This window comes from Barbatula barbatula, assembly GCF_947034865.1.
Source record: "Barbatula barbatula genome assembly, chromosome: 19".
NCBI lineage: Eukaryota > Metazoa > Chordata > Actinopteri > Cypriniformes > Nemacheilidae > Barbatula > Barbatula barbatula.
In genome coordinates this window covers 8,702,616-8,725,396 of record NC_136782.1, presented here as the reverse complement: position 1 = coordinate 8,725,396, position 22,781 = coordinate 8,702,616, and positions in this window count along the sequence as shown.

Below are 22,781 nucleotides of genomic sequence, written 5' to 3'. Positions count from 1 at the left end.
AATAAGACGGTGAAAACTATGGACTTTAAATAGAACTATAATTAAACAGATAATAAGCAGGACTGAAAAAAAGAACAGTTATGTTTAAAGTAGCTTTTGAAAGCTACTTTTAAAGGTGCTTTATGAATAATAATAACAATAATAATAATAATACATATATATATATATATATGATTATTATTGTTATTATTATTATTAATGAGTTGATATAGAAATTTCCAAGAAACTTGGTTTTATAGCTGCGGCTATGTAATAATTCCCTCTATATGGAACAGCATCCTTACAAAGACATTTTAGACCAGCATTGAAAAAAACCCTTAGGCTAGCAACTCACAAAAGGCCATGGCCTGGTTAGTAGGTAATCTGGGATGCCTTTTATCCCTATATTTTCTATTCTTTGATATTCATCCTCACTCATGGACAGCAAAAAGAGAAGCGTTAAAATAGACCTAACATGCAAACACAACATAACATATATATATAAGTCAACACCTCAGGGTCCCGAGTGTTTTTAACCCTGTTGTGGTCTGTTTATACGAGGCAGGAGAAACCTTAGAGACTAGAATCCTTTTGAAAGGAGGCTTTCAATACCATTTAGAGTGACGTAAGCAATTCATTCAATTAAAAATAGCTCAAGTGCATTGAGAGCTATTGTATTTCATGGACAATGGTGCAGAAAGTGCAACATTTACAAGAAATCTATTTAAGGCATTAATCTTTGCAAGGTCTTTCCGGCCTTAGGGCTAAAAAAAGAGAAAAAGTCATAAGCAATATCGCTTGCTGGGCACTGAAAGATCAGCAGATTCAGCGATTGTGTTCACTGTTTGAATGAGAGGTCTGCAGACTCTCTACAGAGAAAGCAGGAAAACACACCACTCTTTAGAGAAAGATGTGACTTGCAGACAGGATTGAAATCAGAACAGAGGAAGTCTTGGTGAACATATGGCTTTATCAGTGGTATTAGTTTCTCTTAAAAGATGGGCGGAACGACACAGCTGCACATGGTCATGGTCTGTATGTGAACTTCTGAAATGTGTCTCTTGGTTCTAGTTTCTCCAAAAATAAAAAAGACATTAAGTTTATGTTTGTACCTTGTACACCTTCTGTAATAACAAGCATTTCGTGTAACTTTACATTGTTACAACCATACATCCATATCAGACACTTTTATCCAAAGTGATTTAGAAATAAGGTAATAGAGAAATCCATACTGAAAATACAGGAAGGACTGCTTCCCTCGAATTATACTAGGTTAAATCTTCAAATAAATTGTCTATTTAAGCTCAATCCTGGAGTGTTATCCGTTCACATCTCAACAATTTACTGAAACAAGAAACCAATTTGCTTTAAATGCACAATGACATTGCTGCAAATGTTTAAACCCCCATGGCCAGGCTTCAGGGGTCCAAACAAAACCAGGCTGATCAAACATCACACTTCTGTGTACTATTTATGCGAGGAAAAGCCAACATGGGTGAACTGAGCCCTGGAGGATCCGAGTTGATCGGTCAGGACCGTGGAACAAGCCAAGTCATGTCCACTGGAAAGAGCAATTCGACCCCCTGCCAGTTTCTGATCTTTATCTGACCTTCTGTGAGTATTTTTGAGCAGCATTGAGCTAATGCCTAGAAGCTGTGTAACCCCCGCGCACCCCAAACACACACACACATGCTCCCCTTTGCTATTTTTCTTAAATGGGACATGCTCCACTGCCCAGGGAAGCAAGAGTGAGTGTCCGGACATAGAAGATACATCCTGGTAGATGTTTTGGCTATTGCTTGTTACTGCTTCTTAAGTGCTTTGGCAACACAGTGCTAAGTCACACTAAGTTAGCGTACACGGATTTTCTGATTTAGTAAACGAGGAGAAAGAAGCCGAGGGTGAAGATATGTAGACAATTCATAATAATAAGAAGATAAGACTGTAATAGGAGAGACTAGTTGTTGCGCTATTTCTTTTAGTGAATATTTGTCAGGTTTTAACAGTCAATTTCTATATGGGCAGAGAGAACTACAATTACACTAATAAACTTTTCAACATAATCTAACTGCAATACGTAACTATTTCTGGCTAATTCGAATGATTACAATTCGTACATTTTAGTGTTTTCATGAAATAAATGCTGAAGATTTTCTAAATTTCCTGTGACTCAGTGATTCAAGCATGGCGCTGGCAACGACAAGGTCATGGGTTCGATCCCAGGGAAATGCACATAGGCAGAAACAAATGTGCAATGCAATGTAAGTCGCTAAGCTTCTGCCAAATGCATAAAAAAAGGTTTAGGGATGGGGTCAGGTGAGGGGCACTGGTATGGTATTTCTGTAATAATTGTAAATTTATGTATGATACACATTTATACAGATTAGCCACCTCGTAAAATTGTTATGAATTGCTGTGAGGTCAGGCTGAACTTTTCACAGGATCCCTATTATTGCCCAAAGTAACTATGGAACCTGCCATATGCTGTTGTAGACTTTCAGCAAAAATCAAACAGCAACACTTTTAGACCTACAGCAATTGTAGTGCAAATATATACTTTACATAACGCAGTTGTCATGATTCTGCATCATCATGTCATGTCTTTCTTGGTCTAGGAGTAGAATCGTGACAGAGCCTCATGTTTTGTGTGGAGAGAGACATATTAAATTAGTAAATTATGGATTGCCTCAGGGATTGGTTTTAGGACCCTTGCTATTCTCCATATACATGCTGCCCCCCTCGGAAACATTATTAGAAAAAATTGAATTAGCTTCCACTGTTATGCAGATGATACTCAGCTATATATCTAATCAAGACCAGATGATTCCTCCCAGCTATCGAAATTGGCAGAGTGCAGCTAAGATATAAAACATTGAATGACTTGTAATTTCCTTTTAAATTCTAATAAAACAGAAATATTTCTTAACAGACCAAAGACACGTAAAGCGAATATTTCGGATTATAAACTGCAAATTGAAGGCTGTACCCAAACAAATACAGTAAAAGATCTAGGCGTTATATTAAACAGCAACCTGTAATTTTTTACAACATCTCAAATGTCACAAAAACAGCCTTTTTCCACCTAAGAAATATTCTGTGTGTTGCTGACGCGGAGAAGCTTATTCATGCATTTGTGACCTCAAGACTTGACTACTGTAATGCGCTACTTAGTGGTTGTCCTGCATCATCAATAAACAAACTACAGTTAGTTCAGAAACCAGGTCCAGAAAATACCATCACATAACCCCAATGTTATCAACCCTTCACTGGCTACCCATTAAGTATCGTATTGACTTTAAAGTTCTTTTAATCACTTATAAAGCCTTAAATGGTTTAGCCCCTACCTATATAACAGAGCTTCGATCACACTACAACCCATCACGCTCTCTAAGATCTCAAAACTTAGGACTTTCGATAACACCTAGAATAACTAAATCCACCAAAGGGGGGGGTCGAGCTTTCTCATACGTAGCACCTAAACTCTGGAATAACCTTCCTGATACTATTAGAGGATCAGACACACTCGCCCAATTTAAATCTAGTTTACAGACATCTCTTCAGCAAAGCATTCACTTAATGCAAAATAGGCTAAATAAACCACCAGGAGACTGCATTTATTCGATATTATTTACTAGAATAATCTTACTTGTTCTATAAACACCATTTACTGTGTTGTTTTACCTTTTTGTGTTTTTCAGTTGTTCTTAATTTCTCATGTAAAGCTGCTTTGGAACAATGCAAATTGAATTGAATATTACTGTTTGTCTTGACATAATATGCGCTCTCTCCTGTCTCGCCTTTGTGGCCGCCCTCTCGTTTCCTCATTATTGATTGTTAATTATTTTATGCCCGCACCGGTTCATCTCTTGATTTGATTTACGTTCCTGTTCAGTCCAAGTTTATTATTTCCCACTGTTCTTGTTGTTATACCCCCTCGTGGGTCTTTGTTTTGTGAGGTTTTGTAAATAAATTGTTGATTCTTGTACAACGGCTGCCTGCACATAGAAATATCTGACCAATAAAAAGTATTAGATCAACAATCATTTAAAAAGTAAAAATTTTCATTTCCTGAAAACAGTGAATTGAATTTGGACATACAAGGTTTTGTAAGGACACTGATGATAAACATAAATAAATGTATAGACTTCAGATACAAAAACCTGTGAAAAAATATTCTAAAATTAGCACATCCTCTTTGTAATCCAAGTGAAATAACTTTTAATATAAACATTAAAAAGAATAATTTTGAAAGAATTATGTCAGACAGAACTCTTCAAATGTACAAAAAATACTATGTAAACATATAACATTTCTATATTTCTATATAATACATTATAGCATTTATATATAATATAAAATTACAACATGAGAAACAAGTTCAATAAAAACTACGCTTGAGCGTATCCATTCAGTCTTACCCCCGCCTAAAGTATTTACTTTATTTTATGTTAACCCAACAGCTTCTCAAACCAATGATATTTAAAAATAAATGTTCGAAACTTCTATATAAGGTATACAAAAAGGCTAAAAATATTGTCCATATGACTGTTTGCTATATTCTGAATCTTTTAAAGCTGTGTGTGATGCTTTTGTTTGGAACAAAGTGAGCGTGATGACAAGAAACATAATTTTTATGTGAAGTTTTGCTTCCCAAACATGCTCTACCAAGATAAGCAAATGAAAGCAATGCCTTAACTTCCATTTTAGTTTGTGCCAAAAAAGCTTTCAATACAAACTACATGATAGAATACAAAAGAAGAGGAAGAGAGTGACTAAAGGAAGGGGCTGGAATACTGATGACAGTGCATTTATGTTATCAGCCCCGTCCTCTCCTGCAATGTCAACAGCTCCACACGCCAACAATACTGAGAGGAACACGAGCGGACCATAAAACAACTGCCACTTATCAAACTGCTGAACGATTTATTTCTTAGACTTGTTATTATTTCCACATCTTCATGTTTTCCAATACACATAAGAAAGGTTTAAGGATGCCATTGTCAATTTTCTGTCATTGTGTACTAACCCTCATTGTATGAAATTCTGAAGATGGTTCTAGTCCCTCTTAAATGCTCTTGAATGGCAACTAATGCTTTCATACTTTATAAAAACACGAATTGGACTTATTGAGTCAGTACCGGCCAGTCATATTTACTTGTTTTCATATACAAACTCATTGAAAGGATCTGAAACATAATAATATTTTATTTATATGCATTTATTTAATATTTTATTTTTATTTATCCTCTCAAAAACTCCAGTGGATGTGCCAAGGAATGCTATTGGGAGAATGTCTTAGTTAATTCCTTTAGTATAAGTAAGTATTGGCCCTACTTCAAGTTGATTTGAGTAAGTAAACTTAAGTAAGGCTAAAATATATCTTAAGTGTAATTTATAAACACAGTAATGTCAATGTACGAGCATACTTGTTAGTGCTATTTCATAATGTGGGACCAAATTGGCACACTTTTTAGTTGCATTTCATAAAAGCATACTTTTAAGGGAACTTTAAGTGTAACCTTTAAGGACACAACTAATTAAAAACTATGTTTTTTTTACGTGTAAACTTTTGGGCATAATTATATTTTACTTGTTCAGTCTTTGTAGCACATTTTCTATTTTATGTTAAGTATACTGCCATTCAACTAGTAGTTTTTATTGCCAGTATACTTGTATACTTGTTAACTTATAGTTTACTATTTATGTGTTATTGTTGCACTTGAAGTATACTACTTTGTAAGAACATACAAATAAGTATACTAATAGCACACTTCCCTTAAGTAAGGGAATATTTATTAGAATTTTGTTGCACAAGGCGAAAGGCTTCGAAGGCTTGGTAAAAAGAGACTCATTTGTCAAATTTGTGACACTTTTGGGTCAGTTTTGCCTTAGTCTCTGTTCATTGTAAAAGAAACTCTAGAAAGGATACACAAAGAGGTTGGATGGTGAGTAAATGATTTGATTGCAGTCATTTTACAATAAATTTAATATTTTTCATCTTTTACAACAGAAGACAGCTGAAGTTCCAAGCAAAGTTGTTTGAACAATCCCAGCATTCAAGATTATCAGTCAGGTGGTTCTGCAACATAAAGTTTTGGCAGTGAAAAGTTGACTGGAAGCAACATGTTGAGGAATCTGTGAATGATCTCATTTGAAAATGTTTGGAATTCATGCACCAGTAAAGTAGATCATGTTGCATTCAAAATGTGAAGGTGTTTCATGAAGATGAGGTCATGTACTGTATCGCAATGACCAGTACTGAGTGTGTATTTAACATTTACGTGCTCTTCTCTCATATTGAACCTTGATTAACTGCAACAGACCTTCAAATGGACAGTCACATACAATTTAATGTTAGATTGTCAACATACCCTTCAACAGCTCTGACAGATGCGTGCACAACATGATGGGCTGAAACCCAACCAACCGCAAGTATCCTAAAGGTTCATGGGGGTAGTGGAGGTCTGATGGAATATACAGGAAGGCTACAATGCGGTCAGGACCACCGTTGCTTGTTTATGCTAAAGCTTGCTGGAATGATGCTTACGTGTCATTCGTGTAATCCAGTTTTTTATTTATTGGTATGCACCTGGGTCACCTCTGCCTGGGATTAAACGTACGACGTTTGTGTTAGCAGCACGTTCAGCCATTCAGCATTCTCCAGCCGAGCCTGTCCCGGCATGAAGAACTACAAATGAAAACTCTATAGCCTTCAGTGATGTCAGGATGATGTCATTGACTGTGAGTAATGATACTGTATCCGTAGACATCACACACCTGGACCTACACACACACACACCGGACACACGCATTTTTTACACTTTTACATTTGTACATACTGTAGGTTGGTCCCCATGTAGGTGGTAAAGACTAACCATCCTTGTGGGGACATTTGGACACCACAAAGCAGAAACCACATACACAATCTTCCGAAACTAGGTTAAAATCAAGAATATAAATCAAAATATCCTAATAAAAAAACTTAATAAAACAACTGCTATTAAAAATAATCTGTCATATTGAATTTCCTGTGACCACATAACTCACTATATAAACATGTTAAAGTTGACACATAACGCACATTTTACAGATCTTAATTTTGATACATGGTGAAAATTTCATTGCTTCTCATTGCAGATGTGATGATTTCAAGAAGGATCATTTTGATTATCACAGAAATTATCATAATTAAGTCAAGCAAACTGTATTAACTTAACTTCAGATTTACGTGCACTGCATAATACTGTATGTTGTGTATATTGATTCTTTTCAATATACGAAGTTTTCCATTTTCTTTCAAATATGTCCTGTACATGACTGGCAAACATCACAACCCTTACTGTAGACTATTAATTGACAGGTGAGTTGGCAGCATTTCACTGTTGTCTGGAACACATCAGCATTAGAGTTTGTTGGACAACTTTTGAAGCTGCTCTCACAGAAGAGTTTTGGAAACGTTCACAGCTGTGTTTAGCACCTGTCCACTTGTGACTGAATAGCTCATAAGGATGTTAATACAACACGTAAACAGGATAACACACTGCACATAAATTTGCCAAGATATTTGCAAAATCTATGAACTAACATTGTTCATGAAGATTATTTTGCTGAGCTGTGTGATCTTTTTTAGCCTCAAACATACGGCAACAATTGAATCATTGTTGGATATTTTTATTTCCCCTAAAACAAATCAAAATTAAAGACAAAGTCTGAACAAAGAATCTCTGGGGTTTGTCTTATCCTTTATACACACCTGTAGAGTCAAGCTTTTATGACACAGCAACAGTAGCTCTGACCTCATTCTCAAAGTCCCTTTAGTTTCTGTCTGATGAAAGAAAGTTTTGTGTCACACATAGGTCTCACACAGGTCCTGAGGCCCAGCTCCACACAATACGGATGACATAATACCAGGTGCAGGACACCTGTACTACAGTCACTCTTGTAGTTCATAGTTCGCTGTCTGTTTCTAAACCACTCTTATTGTTCTCTCATCCTCTCAAACCTTCAAAGAGGCATGAACATTGTTTAAATGACTTTAGTGTTTATTTTGTTTGAGTGTTGTTGATGTTAGTAGACATAATAGAGACTGCAGATGTGTCATAGCAGTTGCGCTAATCATTCCAGTAACACAGCTCGTTTGTTTGTGTGTTCATACTATGTATCATGTGTTTAAACCATTGCAGACTCCTTCACAAACACCCTTAAAAAACATTTAATCATTTAATACTTTATACCATGCTTCTTTTCAACTAATAATTAAGTACACTTTCAGACAACAAATAAATGATTCTAAGTTTACTTGGCTTGTAGTTGTGTTTACTCTCTCGAGTAGCCGATTTTACTGAGAGTCAAAGTGCACTTTCATAAATAAAAACATGCTACAAGTATTAAACAACCATTAGTATAGCTAGCTATGAGAAAACTTTTAATATCGTTGGAGTAAAAAAAGTGCACTAAAATACACTTGTATTTAAAGTATTCTGTTCACACTATTTTGCACTTGAGTGTACTCAACCGTGCTATTTTGAGACATCATCAATCGAAGTACTTAAGACTGTATTTTTAGTATACTAATTACAAAATTAATTTGAAAATAGAGCCCATGATGTGCACTTAAAGACGTGTACTAAGTGTAATTAAATAAATAGTATTTCAGTGCACATAGAAACATAGATTTGAACTAGCGTTCTTAAAGTTTACTACTATTACACTAAGTCATTTTAAAAGCATACTTTTATAAACTTGGGTCGATTATTAAGTATTATTGATGTAGACGGTAACAACAAACATAAACATTATGTGGCCAAAACTTTACTTCAGGTTGACCTTTGCAAAGAAACTTTTGAGTAATTTTAATTCAATTTAATAAAATTCATTTACAATAAAATATGAATATAAATTAATATGAATATAAATTTAATTTAAAATTAATTACAACCAACCGCAGATCAGAAGTTAACTTTGCGTCAGGCGCGTGCATCTGATGAATCAATCTATTGTACACAAACAAGCTTACTACATTGATATTACTTTTACATTACATCTACATTAAGTTATTAAGCAGACAATTTTATCCAAACCGACTTACCAATGAGGTAAACAATTGAAGCAATTGGAACAACATAAGGACAAAAAAAGTGCAGTAAAAGCTGGTCTCATACAGCCTACCACAGTATACAAAGCAAAGGATTTTCATCCAGAGGGAAATGTCACTCAGGCATGCTTAAATGGGTGCAGAAACAGTTGAAATATTAGTAAACTTCCTTCATAATGCTTACATACTTCATAAATTCAACATGAAGAATACAGCGCTTGTTTTTTGTAACTAACTGATGGACCCATAATGCTTTGCAACAAGCATAAAAACCTAAAATATGTTCCACCCTGCTATCTTTCACATTGTTAGCTTAGCAACATGCAACAATCAGCCTTAAAGCCTCCATTTAATAAAGCTTAATGCTACGGGTCTTATAAACTCAAGATTAGATTAGCTTCAGGGACACAATAGAAAGCGCAGGCCTATAATTAGGAACGCGAGCTGGACTGACTTCTCCATGGCTAAGCTAGGTGTGTATGACCACACCCTCTAAACTACAAACTCTGCCCACTGCAACTGTAACATTTGTGTCTATTGACATGAAAGGAACTGCATCAGTCACCTATTTAGCGGTGCTGTAATTACACAACTTCAATCAACTCAGCTTGTAAGCTAATGGTGGAGGACAGCGTGATGTTTCACGAACAGACTATGCATCCCTCAAACACACGTGCTTACTCAATGTCTTCCTTCTTATGTCTGCAGTTGTTCACGTGCTATAGTACCTCTTATTGTCTGTAGCACATTCCCAGCAGACACAATACTGGGACAAAATGACCCCATGCAGTGCATGACAGAACCTATGGTGACCCTTGAGGCACATCATGCCGTGTGAGGCTAGGAAATGTGTAATGAATTGCTCACTATCTAACCTAAAGTGCTCCATCCATAGTGTCAACAGATGGCTCGATGCCCATCACCATTAAATATGTATATTGTAGAATAAGTTGAAATCATCTTATTTGTAACACTTACTTCACTATTGTCTCTAGTTTGCTACCATCACTCTTTATCTCAAGTATTTACTTTACTGAGCCAAACCTATTAATATCGGCTTAATAAAGGGATGGTATTGGTTTGAAGAATGTTGGTAACCAAACAATATTGGTCCACATTAACTTACATGGACACAAAACCACAAAGACATTTCTCAAAATATCTTATTTTGTGTTTCCCAGAAGTCATGTACATGTTTTGAATAACATGAGAGTAAACAAATGATGACAGATATGGTCATCTACAGTATATGGTCATCATTTCTTTTTTGGTGAACTGTCTCTTTAAGTCTGAAAGTCTTAAATATTCTTATTATGTAACATGTTGTAATTGTATTTTTCTTAGTTAGCTGTATTTATTTATTTGTTTGTTTTTTAGTTATTATTACTAAATCAAAACAACCTAACTGCAGATTAATTTATATGAATTATATTGAATATATTAATTGGAATGCACAATAAATACATGATTTTTAACTCATTTAAAAACAGTCATCTGTTTTTCCAAATGAACCCTTTGGTGTAAATAGATGTGTTCAATACATACTTTGATACACCCTTAATGTAAACATTACTTATATACATGAAAATCTGTCAACACAGAACAATAAAACCTGACTCTGTAAGCAACATGTTCTTTATCTTGTCAAACATCAGCTTACTTTTGTCTGGCTAAAAATCAGCCCTAGTTTGCACCTTACCCAAACTAGCACGTTCGGTGTTCAGCACATCGTGTTCTGTGTTGTTTATCATGCGTATCCTCCCCACTTAGAAGGCTTCTCCATTCATTTTGACATTATGTGATATATGTCACCTCTCCAGCATGTCTCAACCACGGCAGTTTGAGAGGAACCAGTGGAATGTCTCAATGCAAACATCTCAGATGGTACTTAGCCTTCAAGGCATAAAGGCTCTTTAAAAGGTAATAAATCAGATCCCATCTTTGATTTTGGAAAGTAAAGCGCACATGTTTTTTTTATTTCTTTACTTTTCTGTTTGGAACATGAGGAAAGGTGGACCACCAAAGATGCCATAGAAACAAATGTATGAGGTGAACAAGAGTCTGGTCTCTGAACTAGTGGCAGTTGAAATGACTAAAACTAGCATGTGCTGGATTCTGCATTCAGTTCACCTCTTCGAAGTCTGGGCTTTTGTCAGCAAACAAGGTTTTACGTATTGACTGGTATGTACTTTAATGACGTATATTTGCACAGAAAGAGAGAATATAAATTGAAATGGAAAATTGTTAGAGTAACTCTGCTTTGTCATTGTTTATGTAAGCTACGAACAAACATGAACAAGCTCTCAGTCGTGAAGCTGACAAGCTGTCGCATGTAAAGCCATGTTTTTTCTGTGTTCTGGTTGCGGGGAACATGAATGGCTCATTAGCTTTCTCCACCTGACCTACGCTGATTCGGGCTCATCGATTCATGAAAACACACAACACCTAGAGGTCATACAGGAGAACTAAGCCAAGAAATCATCCTTCACTTCAAAACAATCCTTCTGTACCAATCCATCTTACACAAACCAACGTTGTCACCATGATGTCACTTCTTCTCCCTAGTACCTCTTCAAGAAATGGAAAACTCATCCCTATGCAGGAAGTTTTTTTTTTACTGTTGAGATCAGAGTTGGCGGTTGTGGACGTGTACAAGGAGTCATAAATTTATCTTGAAAACAACACAATAAAAGCATGTTTCCTTGTCTTCACATGCCACGTATTTATTCGGTTTTGTTCTCGTTCTGTGTATGTTTTGGAATAAACTGTTTGTTTTAGGTCTTAAGCGATTTGGAACCAAAGCAAGTCCTTTCAGATTCACATTAAGGTCTTTGTTTTACCCTCGACTCAAACTGTGCCATGTGTGCTCAAGTTATGAGTTCGCTTTGTTTAATTGTTTCGAGATGAAAAAGTTTTCCCCAAAGCGACAATGTGGCGTTCAGAACATATGGTGGATGACAACTTTGATAAAAATGTAGCGGTGAATTGCATTTTGTTTTTGATTGCTTTAGTATCTTTTGAAATTATATAAGACCATAGGCAAGCTGCCAGCTTCATTACAATTGAGTTTCTCTTACAAAACCTTACAAAACATCATTGTTAAGAAAAGCACTTTCGAAGCTGACACAGGACAACGATGTAGTCGTATTTTCGCTTGTATGTATTTTCGAAATGCGCTCTGTAGAGCAGTTTGTCCATTTAGGGCTCCTGTAGAAACAACATGGTGAACTCCATGTAAGGGGACCGCGATGTATGTAGATAGAAAAAGCTCATTCTAAGATAATAAAAACATAATGCTTTATTACGTAAGGCACACATAGTTATGTACATTACACTGCATTTCTGTCAATCCTCCAAAAATTACACACAGCACCTTTAACAAAATTAATTTGAAGTACACTTTTTTGTAAGGCTTTTGACCAAAAATAACTCACTACTTTGTCTCTGTTGGTCAGTGGCCCACATCTCCGCAGAGATTTTTAGTGACATAGTCCTATTCAATGTACCTGTACGATGTAAATAAATCAAGCTGATGGAGAGCAAGGGAGGCTGCGAACATCTGTTATGCCTTCATTTGTAGTTCATAAACCTTCTCGCCCAAGGCATAAGCAGAGAACGACAACATGTGTTGACATTTTTAACAGCCTAAGAACAAAGAGCTTACTCACCTGTTCTTTTGACTGCTCAAGCCCAAAACAAAACAACATGAGTTGGTGCCAACATGACAAACACAGATACATTGTGTTCTAACTTTTTCCACATCGTCAGCTTATGGAAAATGTTTTGCTCAGCGCTCTTAAGTGTGGTAGCATCTCATGGAGAAGACTGGACTGATACTGGAGCATTAGAAGGACCTCTTTCCACAAGATTTGGCCAAGAGTGACCTGGGCCCTGTTGGTATAGATGAAAGTGCATGTTGAACAAGCTACAACCTACCAGCATCACAGGAGCGGCCTAAAGCTGTTGATATCTCCAAGTGTCTGAGGTATTGTAGCATAGTGGATGAAAATCTAGGCTAATAATCAAAAGACTGTATGTGTTCAAACAGAGCAGAGGATGATGAATAAATTATAGATATTCTGCCCATGAGCAAGCTGTTCCATACTCATGATTTTCATTTCTAGGTTTCATAAGTCATACGTTAGCGACCTATTAACATTTATTTTGTGCTTTCTCAATCAGGACTAAAGTCGTATCTACTTGAATAGGGTGAAGACAGATCTCTAACAGATCACTGGTGATAAATTACAAACATACTACATATATCTGACCAACAGTGAACCTCACTGTTCTGTAAGTTTTCTTTTTTAACTCAAATGGGTAAAAAAACAATATTAAAGGGACACTCCACCCAAAAATACAAATTATGATATTCTGTTGTTCAAAATATGTATGAATTGAATTGGAAGAATGTTCACAACTTCTGTGACATCATTGACTACCATATAGAAGGGAACAAAGGTAGTTAAATGCGTCCCAGAACGGTTTGCTGCCCTAAATTCCCTAAATCAATAGAACAGAAAAAGATACAAAATATTTTTTTAACTTACAATATACCTCTATGTCCATTATTTATACTGTATCTACAGAAGAATGTTAAACACTTTATCTATCTAACCCCAAAAGACCTACAAAACTATCCTATACTAACATACTGATGTATGAATGCATGAAACTCCAGCAATCATCCAATCACACAAACTGCAGGGGGGGGAAGCCAAGCGGACGGCACCCCTCCCACAACCACCGTCACTGCACGTTTCCCACACAGCACTGCTGTGACCTTTCACCTTTGAGCCCCAAAGAGGTTAGGCTAAACAGGACCACCCTGCCTAGCTAAGGGGGTGCCCCTGGGGGACTTCACCCCTCCTCCAGTCTCAGAGAGAGACCTCAGTTCAGTTTATTAGGCTGAATAGACCTATTTCAGGAGGTAGATGGTGTTGGGGGCGGTGGATGTGAGCAGGGGTTGGGATTGACACAATGTCTGCTTGCTTTCACCGAGTACTTGATCTCATCGGGTGCTGTTGGAGGAGCAGTCAGACTCTAAATGCTGACATCTGTCCCTACTTCCCTTACACAGGGGCTAGCTTACATGGCTGTGGGCAGATCAGGTTCAACAACCAGCAGATGAAATTCATCCAGTGGACAGTAAACAGTGGAAACAGAAGGCATAAAGAACCATTGAATTATATTTCGAACCTGAAACAAAGTGAAATTCTGCAATCAAAAACCGAATATTTGAATATAACTTTGTTTTGTGTTTTCGTCATCCATATGCCATGCGGTGTGTGGTGCAGCATGTTGTGCTGTGAGAAATTAAATGGATTGAGACGTAAATATCAGGCCTCTAAATCTCTCTTTATCACCTGTCATATGAAGCTCTCGGGGGCTTCTCACAACTGCCCTAATAAAGCTGCCGGATTTCACCCTGTGCTGTCTGCAAGTTAACCTCCATTACCTGAGACTTCCACTTCAGCTGAAACTGTGTAGTTACAGGTGCACAAATCGGTTCCCATGGTGGAGTCTTACTGTTTGTAAAAGCAAACTGACACACTCTTTACGACTTTAACAGAACAGTTAGTTCATTCATTAAATCTAAAATAAGCTGCTGTTCATTTAACTGGACAATTATGTTTAGAAAAGATTTATAATAGTCTGTTTATATTTGCATAACAAACATAAGTTTAAGTATTAAAGCAAAGTTTATGTAGGCTCCACTTTTAGTAAATACTGGTGAACTTCTTTTATACGGCTTGAGACTGAACTGGCAAGCTGAAGTATTCCAAAAGTATACCCAACAGTGTGTAGCAGTAGTGAAATTTACAACTACATTTTTCTGAGAGGTACATAAAAAATAGTCGTATTGTTTGTCAGTTTTAAATTTGTGTCTTTTATTCAGACGTATAATGATACACTTGACTAGTCTTCTTGTTTGTAAATGAAATTGTAATTTAGAAAAACTGAGCCAATTAAAAGACGTTCTTATCGTGTAAAATGCATTTAAGTTATGCTGTAGCAATAAATGATGATGGCGCTGTTACAATGTGAGTTTTAATGTGACCTTAAAATTAAGTTTTATTTAAAACCATAAAGTTTATTTCCCATAAAGAAACCTGTGAAAATGACACAAACTCCCATGTATAAATAGACCTGGCAACCCCGGTGCCATGGCATATGGTTGTCTGTGTTTTTTCAGTGCTATTCGGCTCATTTTAAATAGTTGATGTGAGTTATTTTTTAGCTGTGCATATTTTGCTCTCATGCTTAAGGTAAGGTGATATTATTTATAAAAATAATGTATTTATGAGTACAACCATGATTTTCAAGGAGGAATTGTGTGCATAACAGTAACAGTACCGATAAAATATGTATGGGACTGACATATTTGGAGATTTTCTATTTGGGTTGGGGTCATTGGGCTAGTTTAGAACAACATATGGCTGGTTTTGTTACAGATCTTTTGTCCCTACACGGCACTGTCATATTACCATATTCATATACTATGATATTTTAAAATGATGATGAAAAAAACATGCAAACAGTCATGTTTAGATATAAGTTTACACACGAACAATGGCGGTCGTCCCGTGTTTATGGTCACAGCAGATGCCTGGGAAAGCTGACGGCAGGATGCAGGAATGTGCCGGCAGGTAGCGGAGGGGCCCAGGAAACACTGGGATGTGGAAATATCCGTGCTTTCGAACAATGGAAGCCGTGTGTGGGTGAGGTAAAGAAATCCCCTGGGAGACAGGAGAGGAGTTCAGGTTACACACAGCCACTTACCTGCTCGATTCAACACATACTTCAAAGAGAAAGACACAGACAGAGGATCAATGTACCATTCACCCAAACATAAAAATGATTGTGTGTGTATGTGTTTTGTGTTTGTGAGTCTGTGTGCTTACAGCCGAAAGCTGTTGATTAATTGACATGTGAGAGGTGGACGGTTTCTAGACTGTTCTAGACATAGCTGTCTGTCTTATCCGAGATAATATTTACTAGTTCAAGGCTGAAAAGGCGTGTTTTCCTTTGCTGAAAATAGATTTGTAAATTTTTCTGGGTTCAGGGGTATTGTGGGTGGTTGCCATGAGTTTGCTATGTGGTTGCTAAGGTGCTCTGGATTGTTGCTAGGTGGTTGCTTACCGGGCCAAGTCAAAACAACCTGTCTTTCTGGTGTCTGGACAACTCCTTAAACGTTTGTGAGGGGTTTATCGCCACTACGTGGAACTCAGAATCTGATAACTTTAGCACGCTAGACACTTTCATGTCTATTATTTGCATCGCATCCCAGTTTATCTGTGACAAGAACTATTCTGCTTTGTAAAAAAAGGCCATCCGTGCCTCCCAGCGCTGACAACAGAGAGAGGAAAAACGAAAAGGAATCCACAACCAGCGCTCCGGTCTGCTTAACCTCCAGACGTAATCTCTGCTGTTATTTCCGAAAACTCCAAACACTTTCATGTTTACAGGCGTATTATCTGTGGTAGTCAGAGATTATATCCAGGATTTATATCTGGTGCCATCGAAAATATACGTTAAAAGTGTAAAACGTGTCATGCCAGCAGCTTCTGCTCGATCTCAGAGGTTTGGATGGATGAGGAGGGTACAGGAGGCCAGCAGATCTGTAATGTTGTGTATGTGTGGCAGCAGATGTCTCTCTGAAATCTGAGAATCTCAGTAATCGACCAAAACAACACTGACCTCAGATCAGAAAAGCTCCTTCTATAGCTGTTGTTGGGAGAATCTGTTGTTGAATGAATCAAGTATTATTCTTTTTTCTCTCCAAATAAACAGAACATTAAGGATATTGACATTAATCGATATCTTACCGTAGTGTCGACCAACGTAGTGCTTCGAATGGAGGGCGAGAGGTGGAGTGAGTTGTTGGTTGCAGTTTGCAACCTCACCAATAAATGCTGCTACATTTCCCACACAGGTCCTATAACATAGAACAAAGTAAATTTTGTTATGTTCAAGTATATTTTAAGTATACTGTAGTATAATGATATCAGTGTACTTGTGAGTGTAACATTTCAGTTTTATAATATCTAAAAAGCAAATATAAATCAGATTGTATTGTACAGTACAAGGTGATTACAAACCAAAATTGACTTCGCTTTACGACATTGCTAAAATCTAAAATAAAAAAGAAGTGATCTCTGCCTTAGCAACACCACTAATGACTGTTACAACCGTCCACTGTGAAGAGAGCAAAGATCTCTGCCTCCCACAGACCGAACAAGTGTTGAAGTGTGATGTTTATGTTCACACCGGCTTTGCGGCACCTTACACCTCTTCTACTACCATCAAACCTTCACACGACTGGGTCAAACATTTATATTTTTCCTTACTGTATGTCCCTGAGGTGTGCATGTGGTGGTCAGAGGTCAAACCTCAGCTCATTCACTTCAGCGTGTGTATATTTGTGTTGGAGTACATAAAGTACAGTTTGTGACTTACACAAACTGTAAGTCACGTGTTAGTTTCCACTGGAACATTGTTCCTTGAAGTCGTCATGAAATAAGTCTCAACAACACAATATAAATGTCAATGAAGAGACTGTGTGCATTACGTAAGACCTCCAGCTCCCTCTTATCGCTGAAACCCAAACAGTTCAATCGAAACCGCTCTGTGCTGTGAAAATCCTCCTCCGCCTATGGTGATGAAGTCCAAGGCCTCCACTTTCACAGCAACCATAAAGAATGACGTCATTGTACTTTAAAATCTTGACGTCGGTCTGCTGATGGAGAGCACAGAATCAATCTAATTGAATCTTTGACTTTGTTTACAGCTAGGGCTTCGGAATTGAGTCGACTGATGTTGATGAGACCTGATTTTATGGCATGTATCGTTTTCAGATTTATGTAGTTACCGTCCAGATCTCAAGCTTTACGGTGTAAGGAAAAGGGGGCTTTCCATCTACAGGGCCGAGGTCTCTGAATGATGTCAGTCCTCAGCTGGCAGCTGATGGGGCCCTTGAGTCATTGGGTCATAAAGAAACATCTGCTCTGTTTTGTACAGCCAGCCTGGTCTGAAACGGTTTCGGCTATTAGGGGCGGAAAAGTTGAGACAAGAGTAAGACATCAGGTCAATGATGAGAGAAAAATGTTAGTAATCTTAAATTCACCCAAACATGAACATTTTCTCACAATTTACACCCTTTCTTAAGACAAACACAAACAAAAACATATTAGATTAAAGGGATACTTCCCATTTCTTTGTTCTGATGAACACAGAGGAATATATTTGGAAGAATGCCTATAGCCAAACAGGTCTTGCCCCCCATTGACTCCCATAGTACCAAACATTTCAACTTCAACATGTTGAAGAATGCAGGAAAGCCTACAAGCCTACTGACTATTGTAGCTTGTACCAGTTTCACAAGCACAGCTATTATTTATTACATGTTTTAGAGCTGGATTATCACATGATTAGGATGGGGTTACCGTATGTGTTTCTATGAGTGGAGACATTTAAAGACACAGAGAAAAGGTGTGTTGGTAATGGAGAAGGGTTATTTGCACGGATGTCTGGGTGTCTAAATTTGGAATGTAGCGTGGGATGAATTATGATATTTGTAGGTGAGCTTTCAATCTTTAGAGCCTTGTTTGTTTGTTCAAATGTCTATATTTGCGTGTGCCCACCAAATTTCTGTCTCGCCTAATAGGGTTAAATGTAGGGCATAGTTCACCCCAAAATGACAGTTCTTACATCATTTATTCACCCTCTTGTCATTCCAAACCTCTAGGACTTTCTTTCTTCTGCAGAACACAAAAGAAGATATTTTGAAGAATGTTTGAAATCAAAAAACACTGACCCCCTCTGACAAAGCCACTGAGACATTTCTCAAAATACCTTCATATACAGGAATTGAACAATGTGAGCAAAAATAATGACTATGAGTCTCACAAGTGTTTCTATGGTTATGTACGTTATTTATGAACATAGACGCAGCTATGTCCAAAGAAAAACAAGAGGTTTAAATATAGGCTGTTCTATGTATACGTACAGTTACTGGGTGAAAACGTATCATTGCATCTTTCGCAACAACAAAAAACCCTCAAGGGCGAATAAAGGTATAAAATGATCTGGTTACACATTTGCGCAATGTTTGACACACATAAACTTGAGTGTATCATAACGCAATGAAGGGGCTCATGATGTGTTATGCAACGTTCATTTTGTTTGACACAATGTTTTCGTTTGGTGTAAAAGCTATTCGGGCTGTGGCATGCACAGAGTTATGAAATAATTTGCTTGACAGATTCAATCGTCAGTCACGTACATGTTAATTGACTTAACTTTGATTTTGTGATGAAATGATCTGTAAATAATGGTGGACCAAGATCAAAACGGTAAAATGCTATTAAAAACCAAAATGTTGACTCATTCCTCTGTTTGTTTTTATTAGCTGTATTTGTGTTTTTAGTAATGTTTTATTATTTATTTGTGTATATATATGTAGTGAGGTAGGTGGGACGCGAGCCGGGAGTCCGGTGCGTATCACAGAGGAGATCGGGAGCATAAGAGGACGAGCGACCGGACCGTCAGTGAGAGAGGACCAGGCCTGGAGTTTATGGTCTGTTTTATTATGTTTGTGTGGCCGGCTGTCGATCGTATAGGAGCTGCCGGACATATACTTTAGGTTTGTTTGTTGGTTTATTTAATTAAATGTTGTTTTACAATTGCCGGTTCCCGTCTCCTTCGTTCCTTTTATGGATCTTTGATACAATATAATATAAATTAAAAAACATTTTTAATGAATGAATTTAGTTTGTTTAAACTCATTTCAATTTATTGCTAAAGGCAACATTTCAAATTTTAAGTTTAAGTCAAAATTTCATTTTAAAGGCGCAGTTTGTAAAATCTGCCATTAGAGGGCGAACATTCAAACAGATATGTTCAAAACAACAACAATGGCGTAGCTTGACATCGATGTGAAGGAGCATTCAAACAAAAAGACTAACCTTGTTGTTCGGTATAATATTCATACGTTTTCTGGATAAAATGACTATTTTCTCACGATTTACAATTAGTTGGTAAAAATTTAAATATTGTAAAACCAACTTAGTTTTTGGATATTTTACTGCAAAAAAGTTACTGCACCTTTAACGTTTTAATGAACAGAAATGTTTTAATAGCTAAACTAGATAATAGCATTGTTCTATTGTAGGTCCACAAACAGAATTTTAGAGAAAGGGAGAGAAATATTGCAAAAATGACATGCCTATAATCAATAGAAAAACAATCAGACAGTCACAGACAGCTGGTATCTCAGCAGCACCAGGACAAGGAGAACAAAACGCCACCCTAAAACTTTTTAACAACAGCTGCTGTCAGAACACTGCCATTTAATGCCCCGTGTACTGGAACTTCAAAAAGTTCACATCTTATAGCAAGCTGCATGTCAGATCGTCCGAGACCTGAGATTTTACGCTTTTAGGAGGGTGATGAGATGGACACTTTGTAATTGTTTCGTTTGACGTCAAACAGAGTAATCGGTGAACCAGCTTGCACGCATCTACACAGGAGCAGAGAGGACGACAGAGGGGCCAGTTGTTCATATTTCAGCTCTGTTTTACATTTCGGAGGCCAAGGTCACCAGACGTGGTCGTAAGAAGAACTTCCTCATTAATGAGTGCAATTATCATGCTGAATGGGGGGAGAAATGTCCCCCTTCTGTTCACGTCTTCATCTTCTTCTCGGCAGCAGACGTTCAATACCGCCTGCTGGAAGTCATTACCAACTTTAAAGACAAAGAGTATTTTTCTCATGATCAAATGTGTCTTTGATGTACAAGCTATATTTTGAAACGCTTGTACAGTATCACTGCTGTTAAATAGTTCACCCCCAAATAAACTTCTGTCGTCATTTCATGTTCACGTTTCATTGACGTTGATAAAAACCTGTATGATTCTTTCTTCTGCGGAACACAAGAGAAGATATTTTGAGAAATATCTCAGTGGTCAAAGGGGGACCAATGTTGTTTGGTAACCTACATTCTTCGAAATATCTTCTTTTGAGTTCTGCAGAAAAAAGTCATACGGTGACGTGAATAAATCATGAAGGAATTTTCATTTCATTTGAGGCAGTTTATCATATATCCATTATAAAGAAATGTATGGATCTTATTAAACTTATTAGATCATTTTCTTCCAAAAAACGCTTGAACATCTTGTCCTTAGGTGTTGTTAAAGTCATAGGAGTGTAATGACATTGACATTCAATGACATACAGGATACATTTTTGTTTTCTTTTTGGTGGACTATTATACAGTTCAGGAAAGATACTTCAGTGTAAAATCTCCCTCCCCCTCTACCTCTACGTAGTGCTTATCCTCCTCTGACCCCACACATGACCTGTTTGACCCCCAGACCTCAATACCCTAAAAAAAGAGAGCGAAAGACAAACATCGTTATGTTTAAGATAATGATGAGAGAGAAAACAGCTCAGTGGCATCATTCCCCATAATGTTTAGTGATTTTTGTTCACTATAATCTTTCACAATGCAAGTTTTGCAATCAGGTTGTTATTGAAAAATGGGGCAGTTCAAAGTATGTAAGGCCCAACAGCGAACCCACATCCAAGCTCATTTCACATGCAAATGCACAGTAAGTAATAGTCTGTTTAAAGTGAAACCATTAAGAAACAGAGAGGGTGGTAAATAATACATAATAAATCAGGGAAATTGTGATATTTTTGCTGAAGAAACTTACGTTAACTAAAGTATTACTTAATACTTTTTGTGTAATGTAACTGAACATTCAATATCAAGGACAATAAGAACAGAGCACAGAGCAGTTTAAGAGTCTTTGATGTGAATACACACACCCACTCCTGGCATGGAAAAGCTTTTTCTCTGTGCTAATGTCTCTGTCAACAGTCAGACAAGAGAGAGGTTAAAAGCAAATGAATTACATGGATTCACATCGACCAGTTGCATAATGGACCAACACAAGAGAACAAGGGATTGTGTTCATATGTTCTGTACTGGCAATGACTTGCAGCATTCAGAGGCCGAAACTGAACGTGGGAGGGTCGAGGAGAGCGGGGGATTGAGAGAGAAAGAGAGAAAGTGTGTGTGTGCGTGTGTGTGTGTGTGTGTGTGTATAGATTCAACAGCACAATAATACAAACATTGTTTATCTACTTTGCTCTCACTTACCAGAAACAGTGTGACAGTACAGTAGAAGACATCCAATAATTCTTTATTTCATTCCTATTTTAAAATAATAATTTATCATAATAAAAATAAATTGAGTATCCAAATCCAATTTAGTAAATAGGTATTTTTATGATTTACATTTGTTTTTAGAGAGCATAGCCAGCTTTTGTCTACAGTCACAGCTTAGCACTTTGGCATTCTCTCAGCTGTTGTATATATATGTATATATATATTTTAACAAATATCGCTATTTTTTGACTTCATAAGACTTGGGTTATGGTATAATATACTATAAGCAACAACTGTTATGGTATCTTTATGGTGCTTTCTGTTATTCCAGTGCTTGACAATTCCAGTTCTTAATCGCATTTCATGGAAAACAGTTGCCGGTATAGTTTTGATAAATTTCCAAAGAGAAAACAACGCCATCAAACCAAAATTAAACCAACTTTCGGAAAAAATCACGGAGGTAACCGCGTGACAGCTAGCCCCAATGTCATCTGTGTGTTTGTGTGGTTTAAACAGATACAATAATGGTATCGT